Genomic DNA, 26,450 nt, shown 5'->3' with positions numbered 1-26,450 from the left:
AACACACACACACATCCATTTAAGTCACTGGTACTTGAATATGCAGATGAGCCAATATGTGATATTCCTGGCTCACTTGAGTAATAAATTCTGCAGCCTGTTCTTTACGACGGTAGGTCATATTCCTAACCACCAATAAATATTGTAAAGTACTTTCGCTGCAGCCATGCTAACCCAGGGCATCTGTCATTCCGGTCGCTGCTATTAGGAATTATTGGACTGAACCACTGGCACAGGAAGCAGAGGGGGGTGAGCAGGCAGCTGTAATGCTCTCTGCCCTTTTGTGTGTCTCGCACTGAAAAAAAACCCTCAACATGCTGTACATAGATTATGGATCAGTGTGGGCAAGTGTGGGCACCTTCTGTTGGCTGAGGCTCAGAGCAGGGCACGGGGCTCTGCCAGCCTGGGCACCTCTCACCCCTGACTCCCCAGACCCATCTTTCTGATGCTATACTGTAAATTTATTTCACCTCAGAGAGTAAACAGATATATTGGCGCCCCAAGGGTTCATGGGTAGCGTATTTACAAAGGAGCCTCCTGCGCCAGCCCGTGCCACCGCTAATGAGAGCCGTCATTAAGTAAATGAGACGTCGCCGTTAGCTGGCTTAGGAGTTCGCACACTAAGGGGAGAAGATATTTAATTGAAATCCGCACACAGGCTTCCCCACATGTGACCGCTGCGAGGGAGGCAGCTGCCTGCCCTCTCCTCCCCCAAGTCCACCCGGCACCCCCCATGTAAATTTCATGATTGCTTTCCGTGATGTCATCTTGAAAGAGGACAGACAATAGCTGTGGGGAAAGGTAAGTCAATGCTATGTTCTTTCGCTGACAAAGGCAGATACCCAGTGCCTGGCTTTCCCCCTGGACAGCGGGGAGAGGGCGTGCGGGCAGAGTTGATCTCTAAGGCGAAGGCTTTCTTTACGGGCAGAGCAGGTCTGGGGTGGCTTTTAAAGCTGCCCTGGAGGACTGAGGCTTTCTTCTCCTCCCGTCTGCTGTGCGCTGCTCCTCCTGCTCCTCTGCCACTCGCCCGCTCTGAGATCCGGGGACATGTTGTGCGTCTGAGAGGAGGCACGGGAGGGAGGGCGCTCCGCAGCGAGAAACTTTGTGCACATTTCTGGGAGAGGAACAGCAGACATGTCGGCAGCCGTGGGACCCGGTGGCTCCGTGCCGGGGGAGGCGGCTGGTCCCCGAAGCAGAAGCCGTCTCTGAAACGGGGTCTCAGAGTCTGGGGTGTCTCGCGTGTGACCCGTGCGCAAGGTACCAAGTGGAGATGCTCACGTGAGCGTTTTGTCTTTGCGTGTCATGTTTTTCTCAGCTTGCGGGTGGGTGTCTAGGGTGCGTGTGTCTCCGGGGCAGATGTGCAGAGCTGAGTGTCAGCCTCCTCCCCTGCTCCTTTCGCCTGGCGTGGTCGTGGGGTCGTGGGGTTGTGGAGTGTGGCCGTTTGTGGTGTTAGTGTCACTGGATTTGCATATTCAAAGCTAAAAATCAGTGTTGGCTAAGAAGCCAGTTTGAGCTTTGAACACCTTAATGCCGTCACCCGTGGTTCTGGGGCTGTGGACTTTGGTTCTGCCCATTGAATTCACTTTGTTCTTTATAAACCGGGAAAATAAACAAGCACCCAGTGGCTTTTGTGTTTTGGTGTGGAGGGTCCTCACCGCTTGCTCTTTCTGAGTCACCAAGAGCTTTTCTTGTCTCAGCATCACCTTTGACATCATTGGCTGGTAAAGTTGGGTGTGTAATAACCCAACATCTGGGGCAGGGGCGGGGGTTGGTGGCTGCATGTGGATTTGGTCTTGGGGCACGGACCGTGTGACTATAAAGATGATAATCACAGTGATGATTATAATTATCCTTTTGGGAGAGGAAGGTGGGGAATTTTGTCCTGGTGGCTTAAAAAAAATCACAGGGAAACCTGAGGACGTCTCTGAGGCTAGTGGCTGCATGAACAAAAGGGTTCACACGAACAGAGGGTGTTGGGACAGACACGGGGGGCCCGGTGTGGTGCTAGGGGTGCACTCCGGCTCTGTCTCCTCGGAGGTGCCCGCGGAGTCTGCCCTGACCTCACTCTGGCCTGGGGAGGGGCTGCTGTGTCCTCACCCAGGACTGGCCCGAGTTCCCTGCACAAGAGCCTCCCCCCTGCCACTGGGCTTGGCTGTGATTGTCACCTCCTTCCATATGGCCGGTTAATTGATGGTAAACAAAAGAGAGGCAGCCCAGGGACTGGAGTCTTGCAGTGGCCAGCCAGGTGCACTGTCCCCCTGGGTGGCTGTTCCTGGCGCAGAGGAGTGGGTCAGGGCTCAGAGGGCAGTGTGCTTCCAAGGAGAGAGAGGCAGCTCTACGAACTCTTCTGTCCTATGGAGACTGAAGCTCCTACTGGGTCCCCCCTACCGCCTGGGCACCGGGGCAGTGCCAGACCTCACACGGGTGCTTGCTGGCCCAGGAGGCTGAGCAGGAGTCACTGGGAGTTGGGCATGAGGATCTTTCCATCCTGGCACCTCCTGGGCTCTGACCCCTCAGACCACAGCCTCCCCACGTGGGTCTAGGAGCTCACTTGGGGCAGGGGGGCTGCTTTTGTCTAAAGTGCAGCTCAAGGGGCCTGTGTGTGACCCTCAGGCATTGCCCACAGATCTGGAGGCAACCCCAATGCTTGGAGCCAATGCTCTGGCCCCTCGTGGAAGATTCCAGCAAAGGTAGTGGTCACTCGTAGCCCCGAATGCCCCTGGTGCCCGAGTGGGGAGAACCCACTCTTGGGTGACCCTTCTGCCCTTTGGGGCTGCGAAGTTGCTCTGTCCTGGGGGCTAAAGCAGCCCCTACTTGAAAGTCCTGGTGCTGTCCGGAGACGCCAGGTCGAGCGACCGGAGGCTGTGCTGGGTGGGCCACACTGAGGCAGCTCGCTTCCGCCATGCTCACTCTGGAGGCAGCCTCGAGGGTGGCTGGGCCTTGACCTGTCCCCTGGCCGTGGTGGCACTCTCCCAGATGCTGCCTGGAGCCCGTCCCTCCCCCTCTGGCCTGGGGCCACCACACGTGCAGAGGTGGCCTGGGTGGCACTGTTTCTGGTGAGGGGCAGAGAAGGCTCCCACTGCCCTGCGTCTGGGAGACGGCACCTTCCTGGTGCTGCCCACCTGGTGAGGTCTGGACCTTTGGGGATGCTGGTTTGCAGGGCCCAGCCCTGGGCAGAGAGCGGGAGAGGTCCAGCAGACCGATAAGTGCCACAGAGGCACCTGCGGCCTCTGGAAGCTGCGTGGAGGCCGTGGGGGCCGAGCTCCCCTGGATGGGCTTGGTGCCAGAGGTCTCCCCTGGAAAAGAGCAGCAGGGAATGGAGTCGCCGCCCTCTGCCTGGCTTGGTGGGGAGGTGGGGCCAGGAGCAGCCTGAGCACTTTGGTCAGCACTGGGCTTGGGGTGCAGGTGGAGGGCAGGGGCTGGCCCAGCAGCTCCACCTGAGAGGGGGCTGTGAGGCTGGTGGGGCTGCGGGTGGTCACGTGATCCACGGGCAGGCCGGGCACTGGATGCCGGCCAGACCTGCAGGTCACTCAGGCACCTCGGAAAGAGAGTCCTCTGCCCACCCCAATCCTGGAAGAGTCGACCCAGAGACCCCTCTCTGCTGGCTTTCTTCTTGCAGAAACCTGGGCAGGAGACCCCAGCAGGGTGCCTGGGCTGGGGGTCCCTTCTCTCGCCTCCACCAGCCCCTCCATCCTCCGCATCCTGGACCCTCCCTCTACCCTGTCCTGTGAACTCACTTGTGAATACACAGAAGTTAGTTGTCTACGAATGTGATCTTAGCAGGAATTCTATGGTGTGTTTACAGGAAGATGGTCTCCGGGAGCCAGCGTCACTGGGTTAGTCAGGCTGAAGTGATGTCACGTTTCCCAGAAGGGCGAGCAGCAGGCTCGGTCCCCTGACCCCCCGGGGCCTGTCCCTTCTCCAGGGCACCCGCCGGGGGCTGGCCACTGCCTGGCAAGCGTTTGCGTAGGGTGGGGCACGCGCCTCCATTAGCTGTCTTTCATAGGTGGTTGAATTTCCCCAAATGTCCCTTTAAAAAACTCCAAACAGAAATGAGTGAGAGGCACTTCCACCAGAATTAATATGTTTTGATCTCAGGCTTCCACTGAGCCTGCTTCAGAGAGAATAGATTAATACATGCTTGCAAGGGGAAAGCGTGGTCTGAGATGTTACCGGAGCCAACGCAGAGCGAGTTTGGGCCTCTCCCCCAGCTGGTGCCATTAGGAGCATGTGTGCTTTTTCTTCTTTTTTTTTTTTTTGTGAGAAGATGAGTTTTTCCCATTGCTTCATCCCTTTTTTATTACCTTTTTACTTTTCTTTTTTTTGAGACAGAGTCTCACTGTGTTGCCCAGGTTAGAGCATCTCTTTTTCATTTTCAAATTTGCACTTAAAAATGCAATATTGGCTGGGCATAGTGGCGTCTGCCTATAATTCCAGCACTCTGGGAGGCCAAGGCCGGAGGATCTCTTTTTTTAAAAATTTATTTTTATTTTTATTTTTTTAAGTCTCCTCGTAGTAACTTCTACAGGGAGGATCTCTTGAGGCCAGGAGTTCAAGGCCAGCCTGGGTGACATATTGAGACCCTGTCACTACAAAAAGTGGAAAAAATTAGCCAAGTGTGGTGGCTCACACCTGTAGCCCCAGCTACTTGGGAGGTTGAGGTTGGGAGATCACTTGCGCCCAGGACTGTGAGGTGGCTGTGATCGATCACACTGCTGCACTCTAGCCTGGGTGTCAGAGTGAGACCCTCTCTCTAAAAGTAATAAAATGAATTGAAATAAAATGTTGTTATAATCAGAGAAATGAAAGTTACTCACAGGACGTTTTAATCTGCCAGCATCAGTCCGGCCCTTGGAGAGGGCAGAGGTCGTAGGCGGTCATGGGTGTCCATGGTGACTCTGTGCTCAGGCAGCTGCAGGATACAGGTTTGCCCTGGGGCTGCTTGGGGTCATTTGGACAAGTGCACTGTGCCTTGGGGTCATTTGGACAAGTGCACTGTGCCTTGGGGTCATTTGGACAAGTGCACTGTGTCTTGGGGTCACTTGGACAAGTGCACTGTGCCTTGGGGTCACTTGGACAAGTGCACTGTGCCTTGGGGTCACTTGGACAAGTGCACTGTGCCTTGGGGTCACTTGGACAAGTGCACTGTGCCTTGGGGTCACTTGGACAAGTGCACTGTGCCTTGGGGTCACTTGGACAAGTGCACTGTGCCTTGGGGTCACTTGGACAAGTGCACTGTGCCTTGGGGTCACTTGGACAAGGGCACTGTGCCTTGGAGTCATTTGGAGCTGTGGTCCACTATGCCTTGGGGTCATTTGGACAATTGCACTGTGCCTTGGGGTCATTTGGACAAATCCACTGTGCCTTGGGGTCATTTGGACAAGTGCACTGTGCCTTGGAGTCATTTGGAGCTGTGGTCCACTGTGCCTTGGGGTCACTTGGACAAGTGCACTGTGCCTTGGGGTCACTTGGACAAGTGCACTGTGCCTTGGAGTCATTTGGAGCTGTGGTCCACTGTGCCTTGGGGTCATTTGGACAATTGCACTGTGCCTTGGGGTCATTTGGACAAATCCACTGTGCCTTGGGGTCATTTGGACAAGTGCACTGTGCCTTGGGGTCATTTAGACAAGTCCACTGTGCCTTGGGATCACTTGGACAAGTCCACTGTGCCTTGGGGTCACTTGGACAAATCCACTGTGCCTTGGGGTCATATGGATAAATTCACTGTGCCTTGGGGTCATTTGGACAATTGCACTGTGCCTTGGGGTCACTTGTACAAGTCCACTGTGCCTTGAGGTCATTTGGACAAGTGCACTGTGCCTTGGGGCCACTTGGACAAGTGCACTGTGCCTTGGGGTCACTTGGACAAGTGCACTGCGCCTTGGGGTCACTTGGACAAGTGCACTGTGCCTTGAGGTCACTTGGAAAAGTCCACTGTGCCTTGGGGTCACTTGGACAAGTGCACTGTGCCTTGGGGTCACTTGGACAAGTGCACTGCGCCTTGGGGTCACTTGGACAAGTGCACTGTGCCTTGGGGTCACTTGGAAAAGTCCACTGTGCCTTGGGGTCACTTGGACAAGTGCACTGTGCCTTGGGGCCACTTGGACAAGTGCACTGTGCCTTGGGGCCACTTGGACAAGTGCACTGTGCCTTGGGGCCACTTGGACAAGTGCACTGTGCCTTGAGGTCATTTGGACAAGTGCACTGTGCCTTGGGGTCACTTGGACAAGTGCACTGTGCCTTGAGGTCATTTGGACAAGTGCACTGTGCCTTGGGGCCACTTGGACAAGTGCACTGTGCCTTGGGGTCACTTGGACAAGTGCACTGTGCCTTGAGGTCATTTAGACAAGTGCACTGTGCCTTGGGGCCACTTGGACAAGTGCACTGTGCCTTGGGGCCACTTGGACAAGTGCACTGTGCCTTGGGGCCACTTGGACAAGTGCACTGTGCCTTGGGGTCACTTGGACAAGTGCACTGTGCCTTGGGGTCATTTGGATAAATTCACTGTGCTTGGGGTCATTTGGACAATTGCACTGTGCCTTGGGGTCACTTGTATAAGTCCACTGTGCCTTGAGGTCATTTGGACAAGTGCACTGTGCCTTGGGGTCACTTGGACAAGTGCACTGTGCCTTGGGGTCACTTGGACAAGTGCACTGTGCCTTGGGGTCACTTGGACAAGTGCACTGTGCCTTGAGGTCATTTGGAAAAGTCCACTGTGCCTTGGGGTCATTTAGACAAGTCTACTGTGCCTTGGGGTCACTTGGACAAGTGCACTGTGCCTTGGGGTCACTTGGACAAGTGCACTGTGCCTTGGGGTCACTTGGACAAGTGCACTGTGCCTTGGGGTCATTTGGACAAGTGCACTGTGCCTTGGGGTCATTTGGAGCTGTGGCCTGGGCACGGCCTGTGCTGGACAGTGTCTGGGACAGCCCTGGGAGGACTGGCGTGCACATCAGCAAGTGGGCACCGCAGTCTTCGCGGGCCAGGGTGGCTGGCAAAGCAGGAATGAGCGCTCTGGATCTGGACGTTGTGGAGGGAGAGTACAGGCACCATCTGGCCGGAGCTGCTGACAGATCAGCTTGCCGGCCCACCTTGCTCTCACGCCTGGCTTCACACCTCCGCTGCGTCCAACACTGGTCTGAGGGCTGGCCACAGCCATCTGGGTCCTCTCCCTTTTCCCCATTTCGCTGTCTGCAGTCCATGCATCGGAGAGGCCATGCAAGAAGAAGGGCCCCAGCGTGGGGCGGAGCCTGCACCCTCTCACCTGGGCCCAGGGCCCTCCCAGTCTCCCTGGCTCAGAGACCCACAGCAGCTGGGAGGCTGCCCCACCCCACCCCTGATTTCTACGTGCGTCTTGCTGAGTCAAACTGTCAAAGCAGTTGGGCCTTTATACTTACAGGGTTAGTTCAGCAGTTGTTCTCTGTGGGCAGCCCGAGCGGTTTCTAACCGAAGGTGCTGCCTCTTCTTTGCTAGACTCAGAGCATGGAGACACGGACCCTCTGGGCTCTGGGCCTCCCAGAGCATCTGTTTTCCTGGGGACCTGGACCTGGGTGGCTCAAAATGACCTGCTTTGTCACCAAACTGCTAACCGGACAGTTGGTTTGTTAGCCATCGGTCAACACGTGAAATTGTGTTGTTTCTCATACATCCCACCTTTACCCAGGTTTTGTTTAGGGAAAAACAGGGACTGGAAATTGGGAAGGCTTGCCATATTTTACATTGTTTTCATTGAAACTGGGCCCTCACCTGTGAACGGGACCAAAAATATGACTTAGGTTGTGAGGGGCAGATAGGCACATCTGACGCTGTTATTTTAACCACTGTGCTTGGTGCTGTGCTAACTGGCTCAATCCCCATCAGCATGTTCCGTGCTGGATGCTGAGCTGGGAGGCTGGTTGGCTCCCCAGGTGAGTGGCATAGCTGGGGTTCGAAATGATCCTGGAAGAGCCTCCCTCTCGCAGCCCCACCCGCCCAACCCAGCCTTCTTGCCCAGCGTCCCAGACAGCCGTGGGGTTTGCCCCACACATGGGCGGCCTTCACTACCTCATCACCTCCCCACGGCCTGGGAGACACCTGGGTCTGTCCCCAGCCTGCTGTCCAGTCCCGTCCCCATCCCCAACCAGTTGTCCCCAAGAGCCCTGATTGCCTCCCCTCCTGCAGGTGGGTTTTTGCTTCTCTTTTGGGAGTTAGTACGGGTCCCCCACCCCCGCATAGCCTCTCTGCTCGCCCTTGCTCTCACCGGCCCACCGCCCTCGGGCAGCTGTGTCCCGCAAGCCGCCAGGGGAGCCTGGGACAGCCCGCTCGGGGCTGCCTGGCCCGAGGAGAAGGGCCCAAGGCTGGCCTGGGGGCTCCCTGCCACCCAGCGAGTGGACTCCCCTGGGATGATCGTAGTCGGGGAAAGGTCTGTATTTTGGCTCCAAGATAGGAAGGAAACTGGGAGTGGGAAGAAAAACTACTTACATGCTTAACTGATGAGTTTTCCCTTCACTCTCTGCTCCTTTGTGAGGTTAAGCCCTGCCTTTTGGTGATTTGAGACCAAGTGCACCCAGATAAAAAGCTGGACTACAAATCAGCACTAAAGGAGTACCTCTTGTCGTCAATTTTTAATGGCCTGGTTTGCTTTGGCAAGGTTATTTTATTTCCAAGGCGATGCCCAGCCCTGCCCCAGCGAAGCGCAGCCGTGGTCACTGTGCAGGATCTCGCTGAGGCATTGGAGTGCGTCAGCTGTGGGCTGTTCCCCCACAACACACAGAGACGAGCAAGTTCCCCGATTGTTAGGAGCGGTGAGCAGGCTGCCTTCTCTCGTCCAGGGGTGCCTCCTATACAGTCAGACGTCCACTGGCCAGATGCATCAGCTGGGTGGGAAAAGAAGAGTGATTTGTTGTGTGACTTGCATCTCATTGAGCTTGCTGACCCCTCGGTGGGCTGCCTGGAGCTTGTGAGAGGATCCCACCAGGCTCCGGGCCCGGCCCCTCTCCCCTGTGGGTGCCCCTTGAGGCTGTTGCTGGCCTGGTAAATCACAGGAGCAGCTTCCGAGTTAGAACCTGTGGCCGGTGACGGGTTCCCTCCACCCCCAGTGTCTGAACTTTCACACTCGCCTGACAACCTGCACCTCTGGCATCCAGAGGAACCCAGACTAGCTTTGTTAGGAGAGTTAGAGTCCACTCTTCTCCCTGGAGCGCTGGGAGCTTGTGTGTGGTGGGGTGCAGGGCGTGGCCTGCTGGCCTGGGGGTTCTCCTTATGCCAGCCCCAGTCGTTAGGCCAGGCCACCCCTGGTGTGTGTGGAGTGTTTGTGTTCTGTGTGCTGAGCACTGTCCGTCCATGTTGGGAAATCAGCATGTACACCCCGTTTTTCTAACCTGAAAAGCAGAAGGGGCCATGCTGAGCCCTGGAGCTGGGGCTGCAGTTAAACCCACCCGGGAGCAGCTGCCTGGGCTCCCTCTTCTGCACCCAGACGGGTGTGGGTGGGGTCCTGCAGCTGGAGAGACTGGGGCAGGAGAAGGAAGTGGGGGCTGCTGTCCAACCTTCATCCCTGGGGACTCTGAGCCCAGGGTCTCCTTGCCTCACAGCCCAGTGCCCTGAGCCCACTCCTTTCTGGACTGGAGATGAGCCAGGGTGTGGACAGACCCTCATGGGAATGTTGAGGTAGCGCTTTCTGGTTGGGTTATCTTCAGGGACCTCAATAAAGTATGTTTTTTGCTTTTAAAAAGTTTTTAGAGATAGGGCCTCCATTTGTCTCCAGGCTGGAGTGCAGTGGCACCATCACAGCTCGCTGCAGCCTGGAATTCCTGGGCTCGAGCCAACCTCCTGCCTCAGCCTCTGGAGTAGCTGTGACTACAGGTGCCACCACCATGCCCAGCTACTTCATAAAATTTTTGTAGAGATGAGGTCTCATTATGTTTACCAGGCTGGTCTCAAACTCCTGGTCTCGGGCGATCCTCCTACCTTAGCCTCCCAATGTGCTGGGATTACAGGCGAGAGCCACTGCACCTGGCTAAAGAGTGGCTTTACGGAAGAAGGCGCTGGCCATTTCTCCTCTCCCTGTGCTGGACAGCTGCACGGTTCTGACCAAGAGCGGAGTCTCTGGGACCAAGACTGGGGCAGAGTTCCCGAGTGGGCCCCTCACGGCCCTGGAGGCCAACTGGTCCTCTGAGTAGCTCCCGAACACCCACAGGAGGACCGCTCTGGAACCACGCCCTCTTAATTCCCGTCCCAGCCCCTTCCCATTGCCTTTGTTTTCTCTGTGTCCCCACCCTGGCCATGCCCCGGGATTCATACAGGTGAGTCCAGTTTTGCCTGGTCTGAAAAGGGGCCTGTGGTGGTGGCCCAGCTAGGCCAGCCCTGGGGGCAGCAGCCACAGACACCGAAGGTGGCAGCTGGGTGAGTGTGACTGGGCCTCCCTGGGCTTTTCCCTGGCCTGTGGCCTGGACTGGTCAGCGGGGTAGGCCGGGGTGCGGGAGGGCCCCTCCTTCCCGTCTGTGTGCGCTGTGGTGCGTCCTTTTCCCACCCAAGGCATCTTTTCTGCGGCCCTGGTGGGCTCCTGGGAGCTGCCTGTTTCTGGAGCAACCACTCCTGGCTCCCTGCCCTGGGGGTGGGGTGAGCGTGCCACCCCCGAGCCCTAAGAGCACCTGTGGCCGTGCCGGCTGGATGGAGGTCGGGATGGGACGAGGGCTGGTCATGCCGGATGGACGAGGGCCGGTCATGCCGGCTGGATGGAGGTCGGGACGAGGGCCGGTCATGCCGGCTGGATGGATGTCAGGATGGGACGAGGGCTGGTCATGCCGGATGGACGAGGGTCGGTCATGCCGGCTGGATGGAGGTCAGGACGAGGGCGGGTCATGCCGGCTGGATGGAGGTCGGGATGGGATGAGGGCCGGTCATGCCGGCTGGATGGAGGTCGGGACGAGGCCCGGTCATGCTGGCTGGATGGAGGTCGGGACGAGGCCCGGTCATGCAGGATGGATGGAGGTCGGGATGAGGGCCGAGATCATGCTGGCTGGATGGAGGCCGGGACGAGGGCCACAGTGCTGGACTGCACTTGGGGCTGAGGATGTTTTCATCTCGGGGAATCCTGTCTGTGTCTGGGAGGGTGGGGGCAGCGTGTGCTGAGCGATTGCTCCGTGCAGCCTGGTTCTGGGCGCCTGGCCTGGGCATGAGGCTTGGTCACACGGCCGGGCTGCTCTCTCAGGGACCCTGGGGTAGAGGCAGTGTGACATTATCTGTGTCCCTCCTGGGACACTCTGCCTGCTGGGCTGGGCGCCCTCCTCCCTGTTGGCAGCCTCGGATGACAGGCTGCCTGGCGGAAAGTCATTATTACTGCACGCAGTTTAGCTGTTGTTTTTACAGCGTTGGTAAGGTTAAAAGAAATAATGATAATAATATAAGAAAGACTCAGCCACAGTAACTGCCTGCAACATGCTATTTGCATTTTTAAGGAAACACTTCTTTGAGACAGCCTGGGTGAAAGGTCACTATTTGCATATAAATGGAAAAGAAAGTGTATGATGCTGGAAGTTACATCTGTATTATTTTCTCAGCAGTGAGCTGCTGTTGGAGAGATTAAGGGACATGGCTTGCATTTGGCTTTTATTGAATAGAGAAAGTACCAGCAAGGCTGATTTAGAAGCAAAATAATGAGAGAAATGTGCAAAGCTATAGAATTGCCAACTCCCCCTGCCCCCACCTCTCCCTTCTCTCATTTTCACCTAAACTCAGCAAAAGCTGGTCTTTGCGCCACTCAGCAAGTCTTCATTTTACTTCTCTCTGGATTCCAGCTTAAAAAAAAAAAAGACCAAAACTTGCCCTCATTTTCCCCTCAGCCCTATTCGTGTTTCCTGCCAAAAGCTCTTCCAATGGGAAGGATGACAATGCTGCCTTCTCGATGCCCCCAAATTCAGGAGCAGAACCCCCCACCACAACTGTGCTCTTCCAGGGTGTGGGGTGGGGTGAGAGGGCTCCCACCTCCTGGAGCTCTTGGGGCTGTTCCAGACCTTCTGCAGGGCCAGGCTGGGGCAAGTGTCAAACGGGGGGGGGGGGGGGGTCCTGTGAGGGCGGGGACAGCCCTGTGCCACCTTCCCTGCAGCCCCAGGGGACTCGGTTTCTAGGGCACAGGCTCCACCTTCCTCGAGGAGATGTTCGCAGTTGTCACACTCTCCCGGGTGCCTGGCCAGGAGGCCTCAGGGCAGAGCCCGTCACCCCAGACAGAAACCCTGGGTGCAGCTGGGGCCGGCGTGGGGAGCCCCCTGGTCCTGGATCCAACCTCCTCCCTACAGAGGCCTCCACTGACCTCTGCTTGCTCACATCACACCCCTATCCTTATTATTTTTAAATTTTTAAAAAAGACAATCTCAAACCCACAGACACATTTCAAGTCCAGGACAGAACTGATTTTCCTGAACCATCTGAAAGCGCGGTGCGGATGTGATGCCGTCACCCGGGACGCCTGGGCGGTGTTTCCGACAGAGAGGACCCTCTGCCGCGGACCCTCCTCCCTGCGCAGCCGGGTCCCCCAGCCCTTCACAGGAGGGGCTCAGCGGTGTGTGCTGTGCTTAGTCTTTGTGTCTCTGGTCTTTGTCCGCCTGGGGCGGCCGGGTCCCCCAGCCCTTCACAGGAGGGGCTCAGCGGTGTGTGCTGTGCTTAGTCTTTGTGTCTCTGGTCTTTGTCCGCCTGGGGCGGTCTTCTGCCTGCCTGCCTCTCGTGACCTTGAGGCTTGTGAAGAGCAGCCCTTCAGTCGGGTCTGTCCGAGGCTGCTTGGGATGGGACGTGGGTCGCTCAGAACACCCAAGTAAGGGTGTCGCTCCCTCCCTGCCCCGGAAGCCGGTCCGCCCCTTACCCGATGGCGTGGACTTGCGCACGGGATGAGATGGGGCACCCAGCACCCAGCTGCCCAGCTCATCTCCCTTTCCACCTGACAAGTATGGGGGCAGGTATTTTTTTTTTTTTTTTTTTTTGAGACAGAGTCTCGCTTTCTTGCCTAGGCTAGAGTGAGTGCCGTGGCATCAGCCTAGCTCACAGCAACCTCAAACTCCTGGGCTCAAGCGATCCTCCTGCCTCAGCCTCCCGAGTAGCTGGGACTACAGGCACGAGCCACCATGCCCGGCTGATTTTTATATTATATATATTAGTTGGCCAATTAATTTCTTTCTATTTTTATGGTAGAGACGGGGTCTCGCTCAGGCTGGTTTTGAACTCCTGACCTTGAGTAATCCGCCCGCCTCGGCCTCCCAGAGTGCTAGGATTACAGGCGTGAGCCACCGCGCCCGGCCAGGGGGCAGGTATTTTGAAACCGTGGAGATATGTCCTTCCTCATCAAACTGTCAGTTTGTATGTTTTCATGGACATCTCTGCAGACTCGTGGTTTCTTGTTTCTTCCAGGGTGTCCTGAGCTTAGTCCTGGTGCTCAGACGCTCCCGGACTGGCCAGCGGAAGCCCAGCACTGGCCTCCCCACTTCCCTGGCCACACCTGGTGCCTCCCTCCTGCCTTCGCCGCCCGGGCTTGGAGCCGGGTCCCTCTCCTTGGGACAGTGGTCAGCACGGGGCTGGGCGCCGAGCGCCCCCCAGTGGACAGGGCTGGAAGGCACACGTGTGTGGCACGCACACGCAGACGCGGTGCACACGGGCACACACACCTAGGTCTGCTGTTGTCATTTCTCCGTCTGTTGGCGACTATTGAAAAGCACGAGTTCGCACGGACACTCCGGCTCCCGCCGGGGTCCATTCTGGGCTCCCCGTGGCCATAACTTCCGACCGTGAGAAACGGGGTTCCGTCATCCGCCACGTGTTTACTTTCTCTGTCCCCTTCCCTGCAGCAGCACCCTTGTCGCCCCACGGAGCTCCGGCCCCTCGCTGGCCCCTCAGCGCCCCTGCTTGCCCGCCCTGGGCGGCCAACACGCCCCTGCCTGGCGCGGGCTCCAGGGAGCCCCAGTGGCGGTCGCCCAGGGCTGGGGGTCACCTCAGCCTCCCCGGCCCCCCTGTGGCGTCAGAGCTGAGCCCTGCTCTTCACACTCGCAGCACCGGTTTGCTTCCTGTAGTGTCGGACATCGTCTCTGTTTATTTTCCATGTTTCACTGCTGGGCCAGGTAGTATGTGCCAGCGTTAATTCTCGTAGAAATCTTTGTTTTTCTCATAGATAACACCCCCTGCCCTGCCGCCCCGCACCTCAGCTTGCTGTCCTCTGGGCAGTTTTTGAAACCACGCATTTCTGGAAATATTTTTATTCTGCTACTTCCTTTGATTAATATTTTGTCTGGGCATAAAGGGGACACCCTGAAGTTGAAAATTAATGCCCTTAAAATTTCGAGGGCCTTTCTCTGCGGTCTGCACCTCCCCTGCTGCCAAGCAACATGACACTGGTCTGGTTATAGGCTTTGTTTGTGACCTTTCCCTTCTTCCGAAGGTTTTAGGGTCCTTTTTCTATTCCTGGTGTTTTAAAATTTTAGTGTTGGGATTGGCTGGATGTGGGTCTCTTTTCATTTACAGTGCTGGGTACCTAATGGGCCTTTTAATCTAAAAACATAATTTCCTTTAGTGGTGGGAATTTTTTCTCATTTTTTAATTCACACTGTCCCTCCTGGATCTGTGGCTCCCGCTCTCTGGAGCGCCCTCCCTGGGTGGCAGGGCTCATGCTGCTTTTCTTCCGTGTCTCCCTTCTCTTTGTCTTTTCGTTCGGTTTTCTAGTATGTTTCTTCAGCTCTATCCCTCAACTCTTGTATTGGATTTTTCATTTTGGTTGCATGGTTTATTTCCAAGTTGGGGAAGACAGGTGCACGCCTCAGACCTTCTCAAACAATTCCCTGTCACCGCCTGGGCCAGGCCACAGCCGTTCTGTCCAGTTCTCATGGAGGGTCTGTCCTAGCACCCGTGCCAGCCTGTCCACGCTGTGGATGGAGGAGCTACTGGAATGTTCATTCCGTTACCTGTGCGGTCAGGGGAAGTCCCAGGAGCAGCTGTCATTGAGCTCCCCGAGGCTCTTGGACTGGAGTGGGGACCTCACTCTGCACGTTGAGAGACGCTGGAGCTGGTTCTCCCGCTGCTCCCTCCGGGAGCCGAGGACGTGGGCGTGAGTCTGCTGCCTCCAAGGGCCTCGCCGTCCACATCTGGGGCACAGCGTGGACTCAGGCCGCCGGCGCCAGAGGCTCTCTGGGTCCAGAGAGTGGAATTCTGCGTTGTGTTTCCCCCATAGTCCACTCGACCTGTGGCCGGTTTTGTGAGGGCCTTAGACTGCTCCTACATTTTTATCCTAGAGTTGTTCTTCCTGCCTTGCGAGGCTTTGCTTTGAACTTGAGTAGCAGCAAGGAGGGGATAAATGAGGGATTGAGATGGAAAGTAAGAAAATATTGTTTCCTTTCAAATGGCAAGATATAAGTTTCTGCTCAGTTCCAGGGCCCAGCTTTTCCGTTTCACTCTGAATGAGGAGTGATGAGAGCTAAGGAGGCCTTCCCTCACCAGGGCAGTGGGGCCCACGGCAGGTGCGGCTATGTCCTGGGATGAGGCAGGTCCAGCGGTGCCTGTGCACAGGCAGGGCCGGCGCCGTGTGGTTGGGTCAGTCATCGGGCTGGATCGGTGGCAAGCCTTAGCTCAGCTATGCAATTAGCGGCTGACACACCTGACATGGCCCCAGCAGACGTGGAGACGAGTTTGTGCCGTTCTGGCTGCACAGAAGCAGCTGTCTTCCCAAGCCCCTGTTGACCATGGACAGCAGTTACTGCCCCAGGGGAGTGGGAGGGTGCGGTGGGTCTGAGAGACCTCACCTGCCCTTGGTGGCCTGTCCCACATCTCTGCCATCACCTGTTCTCCGGCTATACCCCTGGGCCCAGCCCTCCCTGGCCTTCAGGAGTAAGGGGTGGTGGGGAGTCCAGGGTGGTCCAGCTTGGGGTTGAGGCAGTGGTCATGACGGGCCAGGCTGGACCAGGACATGGGTTCACAGGGTCCAGCCTGGAGAGCCAAAGGCGACCTGCTGGGACCCCTGCTCTGTGCCAGAGTGCCTGGAAGTGGTGACCCGCTGCGCCCCCTGCCCTGCACAGAGTCCTCAGAGGCGGCTCACTGCCGCTTTTTTTTTTTTTTTTTTTTTTTTGATACAGAGTCTCACTTTGTTGCCTAGGCTAGAGTGAGTGCCGTGGCGTCAGCCTAGCTCACAGCAACCTCAGACTCCTGGGCTCAAGCGATCCTTCTGTCTCAGCCTCCCAAGTAGCTGGGACTACAGGCATGCGCCACCATGCCCGGCTAATTTTTTCTATATATATATTAGTTGGCCAATTAGTTTCTTTCTATTTATAGTAGAGACGGGGTCTCGCTCTTGCTCAGGCTGGTTTTGAACTCCCGACCTCGAGCAATCCGCCCGCCTCGGCCTCCCAGAGAGCTAGGATTACAGGCGTGAGCCACCGCGCCCGTCACATGCCGCTTTTTAAAAACAGCTTTATTGGAGTATGACTTACCCATCATAGAGTTCACCTATCAGAAGTATACGGTTAAACGGTTTTAGCATATTTATAGAGCTGTACCTCTGTCACCACAATCTAATTTCAGAACACTTCATCACCCCAAAATAAACCCCGTGGCCGTTAACAGTCACTCTCCATTTGCACCCCGCCCTCCAGCCCTAAGCCACTGTACCCCACTTTCTGTCCGGGTGGATTTGCCTTTTCCGCACATTTCATATACGTGGAATTGTGTGACCCGTGGTCTTTTGCATTTTGCTTCTTTCACGGAGCATAAGCGTTTGATGTTCACGGCTTTCGCATGTGTGAGCACTTTACTCCTTCCCATTGCCAAACACTCTGCAGTTGTGTTTTGCATCGTCTACTCAGCAGTTAATGGACATTTGGGTTTTTCTACTTTTTGGCTAGTATGATAAAACTGCTATAAATAATTGTGTACACCGCTTTATGTAGACATGTTTTCATTTCTCTTGGGTAGATGTTTAGGAGTAGAATTTCTGAGTCATATGATAACTCTGTGTTTAACAATTTGGGTGCCTGCCAGACTGTTTTCCAAAGCAACTGTGCGGTTTTATGTTCCCGTCAGCGATGTGTGAGGGTTCCAGTTTCTCCATACTCTCGTCAACACTTGTTGTTGTCTGTTCTTTTTTTTAAGTTATAGCCATTTTAGGGACTGTGCAGTGGTATCTGATTATCGCCTTTGATTTGCATTTCCCTAATTACTAGACGCTAAGCAGCTTTCCATATGTTTATTGGCCATTTATATGTTGTCTTTGGAGAATCGTCCACTCTATTCAAATCCTTTGACCATTTTCAAATTGGCCTATTTGTGTTGTTATGGAGTTGTCAGAGTTCTTTATCAGATACATGATTTGCAAGAATTTTCTCCCAGTCTGTGGGTTGTCTTTTTTTTTTTTTTTTGTGGGTTGTCTTTTCATCTTATTAATGGTGTTATTTTAAGTACAAAAGTTTTAACATTGATAAAGTCCAATATATCAATTTTTTCTTTTATGGCTTGTGCTTTTGATGTCATATCTGAGAAACCATTGCCTAACCCAAAGTCAGGAAGATTTACTCCTGTGTTTTCTTAGAGTTTTAGTTCTTATATTTAGATCTGTGATCCATTTTGGGTTAATTTTTGTGGGATAGGGGTCCATACTCATTTTATTCAGATATTCACTTGTCCCAGAACATTTGTTGAAAAGATTATTCTTTTCCATTAAATTGTCTTAGCACCATTGTCAAAAATCAATGGACCATAAGTGTAAGGGATTATTTCTGGCTCTCAATTCTATCCCGTTTGTCTGTCTGTCTGTCCTTGTCTTCAGTGCCACCTTGTCTTGGTTACTGCAGCCTTGCAGTAAGTTTTGAAATGGAGAAGTATGAGTCTTCCAACTTTGTTCTTTTTCAAAATTGTTTTGGCTATTCTATATTCCTTGAATTACCGTATGAATTTTAGGCTGAGTTTGTCAAATTTCGCAACAAAACAAAACAGAACAGCTGGAGAGGTCAGAAGTGGTCAGATTCTGAAAATAACATCGCCAGGATCTGGGGCCCTGGGCCACCCCGGGTTCTGGCTGGAGAAGCTGGCAGCTGAGCAGGGGAGAGAAGAGCCCAAGTCACACAGGAAGCAGGTGTTGTGGGCAGGGGGGAGTCAGAGAGAGAGGGCTTCTGGTGTCTGGTGGCCAGGTGGCCAGGTAGAGCTGGAAGGGCCTGCACAGGTGACGGAGGAGAGGGTGGGGGTGAGTGTCGCTGCGGGAGAGCAATGGGCCCTTGTGCACCCTGCGGCCATGACGTGGCCGCTGCTTGGACGGAGGGATGTGGTGGAGGCTGACTGTGGGGGCAGTGAGGGCTAGAGCGGGCAAGTTGGGCTCCCTAAGAAACGTGGCTGTGAAGATATGGAGACAGCGGTAGCCGCAGGGTGTGGGGTCTAGACAGATTGTCAAACGGGGATGCCTCAAGCTTATTGAGGGTTGGAAAGGGTGCTTCAATATTTCACAGGAATGAGGGTAGTGTTGACACCCTTGGACGTTCCAGTTGACAGTGGGGAGGAGGTGCACAAAACCCAAATGCAGGGGTGGCTCAGCCGGGAGGCAAGGCCTCACTTCCCTCCGTGGGGGACAGAGGAGGGCTGAGGGGCTGCCAGACGCTCGGTTCAGCGTGTGCTGGGTGTGGGGTGCACGGGACAGCCGGGGTGAGGGCCCCCTCGAGTGACTGCCATTCTCCTCGTTGCATGCTGGGGCGGGTGGTGACGGCCGTGGTCACCAGGATGAAGACCGTTTGACTTTCCACACTCAACACTAGGCCTCTCGCTCAGCCTTCCTGTTATTTGTTCTTATTTTGGGGGTGAGGAGGCTTTGCCCAGTGGAAGGGGCTGGGCTGCCAGGGCCGGGGCAGAGCCAGAGCCGACCACGGTGGGGACTCCTGGCAGGGCGGGGGGTTGTGCTGCTGCGCAGGTTGCCTCAGGCCGACTCAAATGACCCAGCAAGAGTCACAGCAGACACAGCCTCCTGTGGGGTCCTCCCGGGGCTGTGCGGTGGGGGTGGCCGCAGCACCAGTGCGAGGAGGATGTAGATGCTGTCTGTGGGTTGAGGGTGCTGGGGCGTTAGGGGCAGGCCGAGTGGCCGCAGAGGGCAGCCTCCTTGCAGGCTGGCAGCGTCGTCCAGACTGGCCCAGCCTGGGTTCCGGGTCCAGGTCTTTGGCTGCTTTCGCTGCAGATTTAATATCCAGGGCCTGAGTCAGGCTGGTCTCAGGTTTGCAGGGCTGCTGGGCTGGAGGCAGTGGGCTTCGTTGGGATGGGACAGACCGGGCTGCGTGTGGCCTGTGCTGGCGTCTGGTCCAGCGAAGGGCGAGTCCCTTTCCCGCGGACCCACGAGCATCCTTCTCAGCCGAGCAGGCGTGCTTGCTACACTGTCTTGCTGCCCGCCGCCGTCCTGCGGCAGTGAGTATGGCTGCTGTGGGCAGAGCTCAAGGTGCAGATGCCAGGTCCCTGAAGAGGGGCACGGCCGCACCACCCCTCTGTTCCTAAGTGGCTTGTTATCTGAGACGCTGCTCAGGATGTGGCGGCCTCTGACGGCCAGTGTCCTGTTCGCATCAGTGAGCGGGGATCCGCGTTAACTCATTAGAGACGTAAGAGCCCCAAACAGGGCCCCCCTTGATGAAAACCTCTGCACTTCAGATTCTTGTTAAGAAAGGTGACGATGACAACAGCAGTGGCATCTTCAGGCATTCACTGAAGGCTCTTTCCATCCACGTCCCTCGGATGCAGAACTTAAATCTCAGCGAGGGTAGGTGACTTGCCAATCGGGTCTAGATGGCCGTGCTCTGTGTGAGCCTCAGGGCCCCTTGGCCACACCGCGGGGTGTCCACAGAGCAGCATGTCTTTTGGAAGGGGTGCCTCTGTGGAACCCCCTACGTTTCTATGCAGAGTTCTTCAGCCTGTGGACCCTCACGTTTCTTGGTGCGTGGGGACTTAATGTGCTGCCAAGGGCGCGGCTCGTGCTGTATCTGGGACAGTCTCATCTGGGGCAGAGCATGCTAAGTCTAGGGGGTGGGGCCTGGCCACATGCAGGTCCCTGTGGGGGACCCAGAGGCCCACAGGAGAAGAACGGGCACACCCTGCTGGGCTACTGGCAGTGACTGTGGTTTGCTGCCAAGAAATTCCCTGGAAAAGGGAAACAGAATCATGTCCTGGGTAAGCTGAGTCCTTGCGAATGTGGTTCTGAGCTTGCAGGTATTTGTTTGATTAATCCCAGGAGAGTGGGACTGAGTCCTTCACCAGGTGCCGTTCTGCTCTCTCGCCCCGAGACACTCGGTGGCTTTGATGCCTGCGGGAGCAGGAGTGGCTCTTTGGGGGGCAGATGATCCCAGTGCTTTGCCTGAGCAGATGTGGGGCTGAGGGCGGCTGAGCCGAGGGCTGACATGAGGACAGGGGTGCGAGGGGGTGAGCAGTGGGGAATTCCACAGGGCTTCGTTTCCAGACTCTCGGGGGTGGGTGGGTGTGGAGAAGTCCTCGTGTTTATCCCATCAAACAGAAGACTGGAGGCCCCTTTGCAGAGAGACTTTTGTAGTTCACACCCACCTGCCTTCTCTGAGGAGCAGAGACCTAGAGCAGAAGGACACAGGGAGCTGCGCCCAGAGCAGGCAGCTTCTCTGGAGCACCCTGCACTGCGTGGCGATGGACCTCGAGTCCCTTCCTCCAGCTATCCCCAAGACGTGACCCAGTCACTTTGCATATTTGCATGCGTAACTGTAACAAGAAACTCTGTTGAGTGTTGCAGACTCCAGTGTGTAGGTTCCTGTAGCATCTTCTCTCCTGGGATGGATGCTCAGAAAGTGAGCCCTGTGCACTTGGGTGCCCGGCTGTCTCTCAGCTTCTGTTGTCACCACAGAGGAGATGCAGGGAGGGGCCTCCTCCTCTAGCTTAAAAGTGTGAAGCACACTCCATACCTAGCACAACTCTTATTTGTCCACTTCCTGATTTTCCAACATGTTTTTCCTCCCTTTCCTCCTCCCTGTGCTGGGTCCTCCTTTCCTTAAACCCCTCAAGCTATTGGCTGCATCTGCCTTGTGAGTTCAGTGCCCTAGGGTCTCTTAAGTGCTACCCCCACATCTGTGCCCTGGGTTTGAGGGTTTGGTTACCTGGTGCACAGGCTTGGCCCCGCTTAGAGGACCTCACTGTGGCTCAGTGCTGACAGCCAGTAGCAGATGGGACCTAGGGTGCCCAGAGATCTTGGGTGGTGGGGAAAATCCCACTGCCCACTCCTCACTGGTCAAGGCACCAGGGCTTGCAGTCAAAGCCCTGTCATCACAGCAATCGCTGTGGCTGGTGAGTCTCAGCTCAATGAGGGGGAGGCTCATAGTAGGTGCACACAGTAGGTGCCAAATCCTAGTGGCTACCCATTCCTTTGAAGACCTTGCATTATGCTGTCTCCTTGACTACCAAATCTCCTGTCCTCAGTGTCTGTGCTCTGGAAGGTAATCCAAGGCCCTTTAAAGGGATGGAGGCATTTCTAGATAACAAGAGGGATGTTGAGGCCAGAGCCACAGGGCTGCCTGGGGCCAGGAGTGGTGGAAATCTTGAGAAAAATAGCATTTGGGGAAGCACATCAAAAATATGGGGAGAAAAAAACCCAATGGATACAACAGTATTTCTGGCCCGCTTTCAGCAGAATCCAAACTCACTTCCAAGGAGAAACCGAGAGCAGAATGCAGAAATATTCATTTCCTGTTTTTATTGTTGGTTACTTAATGACCTTCCTTTGAAATGCCGCTGCAGTTGTAGAAAGCAGGTTGTCATGGAAACAGAGAGTGACGTGCAGGGAATAGGTACACAATGCATTTCTTTGTCATGTCCAGCTGATGCATTCAGCCTTGGCTTAGACTTGCGAATCTATGTAGGGAATTAAATATTAACTGGAGGCATTGCCCTGGAGAGAGGCAGCAACACAGGGCGAGAAAAGATGCTGGAAGGAGGCAAAGAGTGCCCGTGGGGCCCAGGGCTCCTGTGGGAGGCAAAGCGGATGGGAACCGCGAGTGGACCTCACTGTCCTCAGTCAAAGGGCTCCAGAGAAGTTGTGCAAAGCAATCTTTTTTTTTTTTTTTCTTTTTTGCAAATGGATCTGTGCTGTTCATTCTTTTGGGGTCAGTGAAGGATCTAGTTGTGATGTGAATAGTTACTCATTAGATAGCTCATTTTCAAAGTTGGAATTTGGATGCCAAGTTTTCTCAAAGTGGGGCTCACCTGGACCTTGGTGGAAGGGCTGTGTTGGGGGGACCAGCCCCACTGAGTCCGGAGACGGCGGCAGAGCAGGGCCATAGTGCAGAGGAGGTTCCCCAGTCAGAGAGGGGTTTCCTCTTTCCCTGGAAGACCATGGGGCCATGACTGTGTCCCTTTTTCTGGCGGGTTCCAGAGAGGGGAGATTGTATCAGGGCCCCGAGAAAGTGGCCCCAGTTTCTTATTTCTCCCCTGGAGCCAGCATGCTGGCTCTCCCCAGGCTTCCCTTTTCTGACCCTGTATCTTTCTAAATCCTCAGAAAATGAGTTCCGGGGTGAACTGCTAAACCAAAGGTGGACACACAGAGGCCAGGCCAGCAGCTGCAGGACCTCGAGACGCCTCCCGGGCAGACACGGCAAGGTGAGGCGCCCAGAGGGCAGCGTGTGCGAAGCCTCTTCTTGGTCCTCAGGTGCGATGCACGGAGGCGACTTTTGGTCTAATCATCTTCAAAATCCAGATTAGGCGAAGAATAAATGGGGACCAGGGCCATTGATGATCTTGTCACTCTAAAATTAAAGGAAGAGGTGGGGCACAGTGGCTCACATCTATAATCCCCAGCACCTTGGGAGGCCGAGGGGGGAGGATCACTAGAGGCCAGGAGTTCGAGACCAGCCTGAGCAACATAGTGAGACCCCATCTATACAAACAATAGAAAAATTAGCTGGGCATGGTGGCGCATGCCTGTAGTCCCAGCTACTCAGGAGGCTGAGGCAGGAGGATGCTTCAGCCTAGGAATTCCAGGCTGCAGTGAGCTATGATGATACTACTGCACTCCAGCCCAGGCAACAGAGTGAGACCCCATCTAAAACATAAATAAATAAATAAATTAATTAAATTAAAGGAAGAAAAATGACTGAGTAGAGTCAAACTAAAGTGTGACTGCAGAGTCTCACTTTCCAGTCAGTTCTCTGCTTTGAGGTGTGATCCTACCTGGCTCCTTACTGTGCCTCAGCAACCTGTTCTTTCTTTACCGTGCTTTTACCTGGGCAGGCTGCGAGTCCCTCCAGGGTCTGACAGCAGACTTTGCTGGCAGGAGCTCATGAGGTCTGTTGGCCTTGGCCTTGTTCCATTCTGGTCTTCCCAAGTGGAGGCAGATGGTGCGTGCTCTTCTTGTACCTGCCTAGAGCTCACGGTGGAGGGGGCAGGCCCTCCCGGGGGACACTCCCTCACCCTGGGACACCACATGTACTCACAGTCTCCGTTCTCCATCACGTACTGCAGAACTTCCCACCAATATGCTGTGGGCGAGGCCAGGTTCCGGGCCAGGTTCCGGGCCAGGTATGCCTCGGAGACAGAGTGCAGGCTCACAACGGGCTTGGAGCAGCCCTTCCCAGGCCAGACTCCGACCCCCGCTCCCTCCCACTTCCTGTAGCGGTTCTCCAGCAAGGATCCAACTGTGACCAGGGCATGGCCACCAAGCCAGCGGTGGCCCAGGCTGGAGGCAGGGAGGGCTACCCAGTTGAGGTGGGAGCTTGTATTTTACTCTCAAAACCTAACATTTTTCTTTTGAATCTGGCGTGGAGAATGTACACTGTGGTGGTCAGAGTTCTGTTGGCTGGAGTTGGAGCCTAAGGCCCTGTCTCTTAAAGTTTTGGTGTTTTATTTATCATGGACTTTTTGCATTAGTGTTGATGTTTTAAAATACTGAATTAAAATGTTGTTTATTTTGATCATTGAGTTTCGGCCTAATCCTATGTCAGCCCTGAGGACTCGCACAGAGCTGCATGGGCATGAGATCACATGACCAGGAGAACTGCTGCTTTGGGGCCAGGGCCTCTGAGTGAGTGCGTCTGCAATTGTCCAGCGCCACGTTGGGGTTGCGTAGGAAAATCTCTGTCTTCCTCGTGGCCAAGGTGTGACAAGCTCAGAGGGTGTGGGGTCCGCCACGGACAACGTGTGACTGTTCAAAACGCAGCTGCCAGGAGCAGACCTGTGGCCCCTGCTCAGGCTCTCCTGGCACCACCAGCTGACTCGTCACTGCTCCACTCCAGAGGCATTCCCTCTATTTTGGGCAGGTAGGGCTGGAGTCACTGCTCTGAGTAGAGAAGTTAAGACGAAGAGTGGGCTAGAGAAGGAGGGAGGACATGGAAGGGCTGGTTGCCCAGAGGACTTTGGGGCTGGCAGGTGATGTCTTCTGAGCGAGGAGGCTGAGGAGGTGGCAGCTCAGAGGTGAGTGGTGGCCACAGTGCAGGAACGTCACATAGCCACAGTAGATCACAGTCAGCCTCTCAGGGGCTGACCAAAGACAGGAGGTGGGTGGGCCAGGATGCCAGCACAGGAGGGCAGCCGGGCAGGCAGATCCTGGGCAGGAGGCACGGACAGCCTGCGTGTGCCTGAGTTCAGCACTAGGCGTGTGGACAGCTCAGAGCCCTTTCCACAAGGGGCTGCCTGAAAAAAGGTAGGTGGTGGTATGTTAGAGGAAGTGCAGGCATTGATGGTAGCTCCTTAAGCCCCTTCCTGACCTCGAGAAGGAAAGATTTGGGCCCCAAATTGCATAACATTTGGTGGATGACTGCACAGTTATGGAGTCCAGGAGAAGGTTGATTGCGAGGGTGTTTTGCCAGCCCCTCTGACCACACCTCTGCACCCACCCTAGGTCTGGAGTTTCACAGACATTTGCAACCATCCCCATTATTCATTCATTCATTCATTCATTCATTCATTCATTCATCCACCTGTTCATCCACTCATCCTCTCTGTAGGAGAGTCAGTGGCCTTACAACCGTGAATAAATGAGCTCATTTCATATTGAGATGAGAATCATAAGGGAAATGAGCTGGAGAGTGAGAGAGGTGGGGGAAGGAGGGGTGCCCACCGCCCCAGGGTGCTCCCAGCTCCAGTGTGCAGTGCCTCCTCCCACACACCTGCAGGTCTGTGCTGCCCACTCACCCTCCCTGCCCCACCTGGCTCTCAAGCCTCAGGAGCTCCCTCTCCCCGAGCACCCCTTGCCTCTCTGCAGTGACATACACACCTTGGGGATACCAGGGCTGGTGCCCTAGGGCCATGACACCTCCTACTGGGGCCAGGCTTCAGTCTGGATTCTGCCCTGCGGCTGGCTCTGGGCCATCAGAGGGGCAGGGATATGGTACCGGCTGGAGAAGGGAAGCTCTTCACCTCTGAAAGCCCTGGGAGAAAGCACAAAAGAAGAATGAAAGAGGGAGAGAGAGACAGAGACAGAGACAGAGAGAGACAGAGACAGAGATAGAGACAGAGAGTGAGAGAGAAAGGAGGAAGGGGGGCACCCCTCTGTGGACATCCCTGAGCTTGGGCTGGGGCAAGGGGTGGGCAGACACGGCCTCTGGGGGCAAAGGTGAAAGTTGGCACAAACCCTGCTGGGCTTCATGGAAAGTCTCTAACCCTGACATTTTTGGAAGTTGAGTCCACCGTTTCCCTAAAGACTAAATACATGAGTGGTTTGTTATTAGCTATACTTCCGGATTCTTAGTGCATTTCTCACAACTTCAGTCTACGAGTCCAGAGAAGTCTGCAGGTTTCAGGGCTGCTTATTGTGTTTGTCCTTTTGGTCCCTGAGTTTGCAAACGCCCAATTCAGATAACTCAGTTTTGGCAAGGGTAACATGCCAGGTCTGGAAAAGGGGCTGGTCTTTGTAGCCTGTCCTGGTGCAAACTGTGTATATTTTGAAAAAAACTTACATGATTAATCTTGACTTTATTAAAAAGAAATACAAAACAGAACAAAGCAAAAAATCCTCTATAGGAGACTACTTTTATATGGTATTGAGAAAGCAAGTTAAATGAATGGATGAAGAGACAATTCTCTCTGGTTAATAAATGTGGCAAAACATGGTGCACTTGCATTTGTAAATTACTCTCCTCCCCATAGTTTTCATATTGAAGACAGAAGTATTGAAATATTAATCAGGGCTGTAAGACATGCTCCTGGTGGCAGAATGAAGTTGGAGTCGACAGAGAGCAGGCGTTGCTCTCAAGAGAGATTGCTGGCCTGGCAACGAGAGTGGGTGTGAGGTTGGTCTGTCTCAACAAGAGGGTCTTTTCACTCACAAGGAAGTGGACTTTGAATTATTTGTGGGCCGTACGAAAACAGGGACCTGGTTGGTTTGTGCATGGAACAAGTAAACGGTTCTTTGTGCATGGAACAAGTAAACAACCAACGAGAAATTGTGAAGTGTCTCATTGTCTTTGCACCACTGAGCTGCCCTTTCAGGCACGGCTGTCGTGGGGCGCAGCCAGGAGGCCTGGGGGTGTTGGGCACAGGGC

The 26,450-nt window shown here is 54.9% G+C and overlaps 1 protein-coding gene across 3 annotated transcripts in view; it reads left to right on the top strand.

Annotated features, from left to right (window-relative positions):
* Positions 1-465: 465 nt before the first annotated feature.
* The window catches only part of MYT1 (myelin transcription factor 1), a 75,869-nt gene continuing 49,884 nt past the window's right edge, over positions 466-26,450 (top strand). Inside the window, exons 1-2 of one of the 3 annotated variants that reach the window (XM_012773048.3) lie at positions 466-801; positions 22,472-22,572. The gene's annotated coding sequence lies outside the window, so the exon portion shown is untranslated. Of the gene's footprint in view, positions 802-828; positions 1,258-22,471; positions 22,573-26,450 lie in introns of those variants that run through there. The other 2 variants (XM_012773051.2, XM_012773049.3) reach the window with 2 other exon arrangements.

The sequence above is a fragment of the Microcebus murinus genome, chromosome 16, assembly GCF_040939455.1.
Source record: "Microcebus murinus isolate Inina chromosome 16, M.murinus_Inina_mat1.0, whole genome shotgun sequence".
NCBI lineage: Eukaryota > Metazoa > Chordata > Mammalia > Primates > Cheirogaleidae > Microcebus > Microcebus murinus.
Note: the sequence above shows the minus strand (reverse complement) of the source record. Positions and strands in the feature narration are given on the sequence as shown.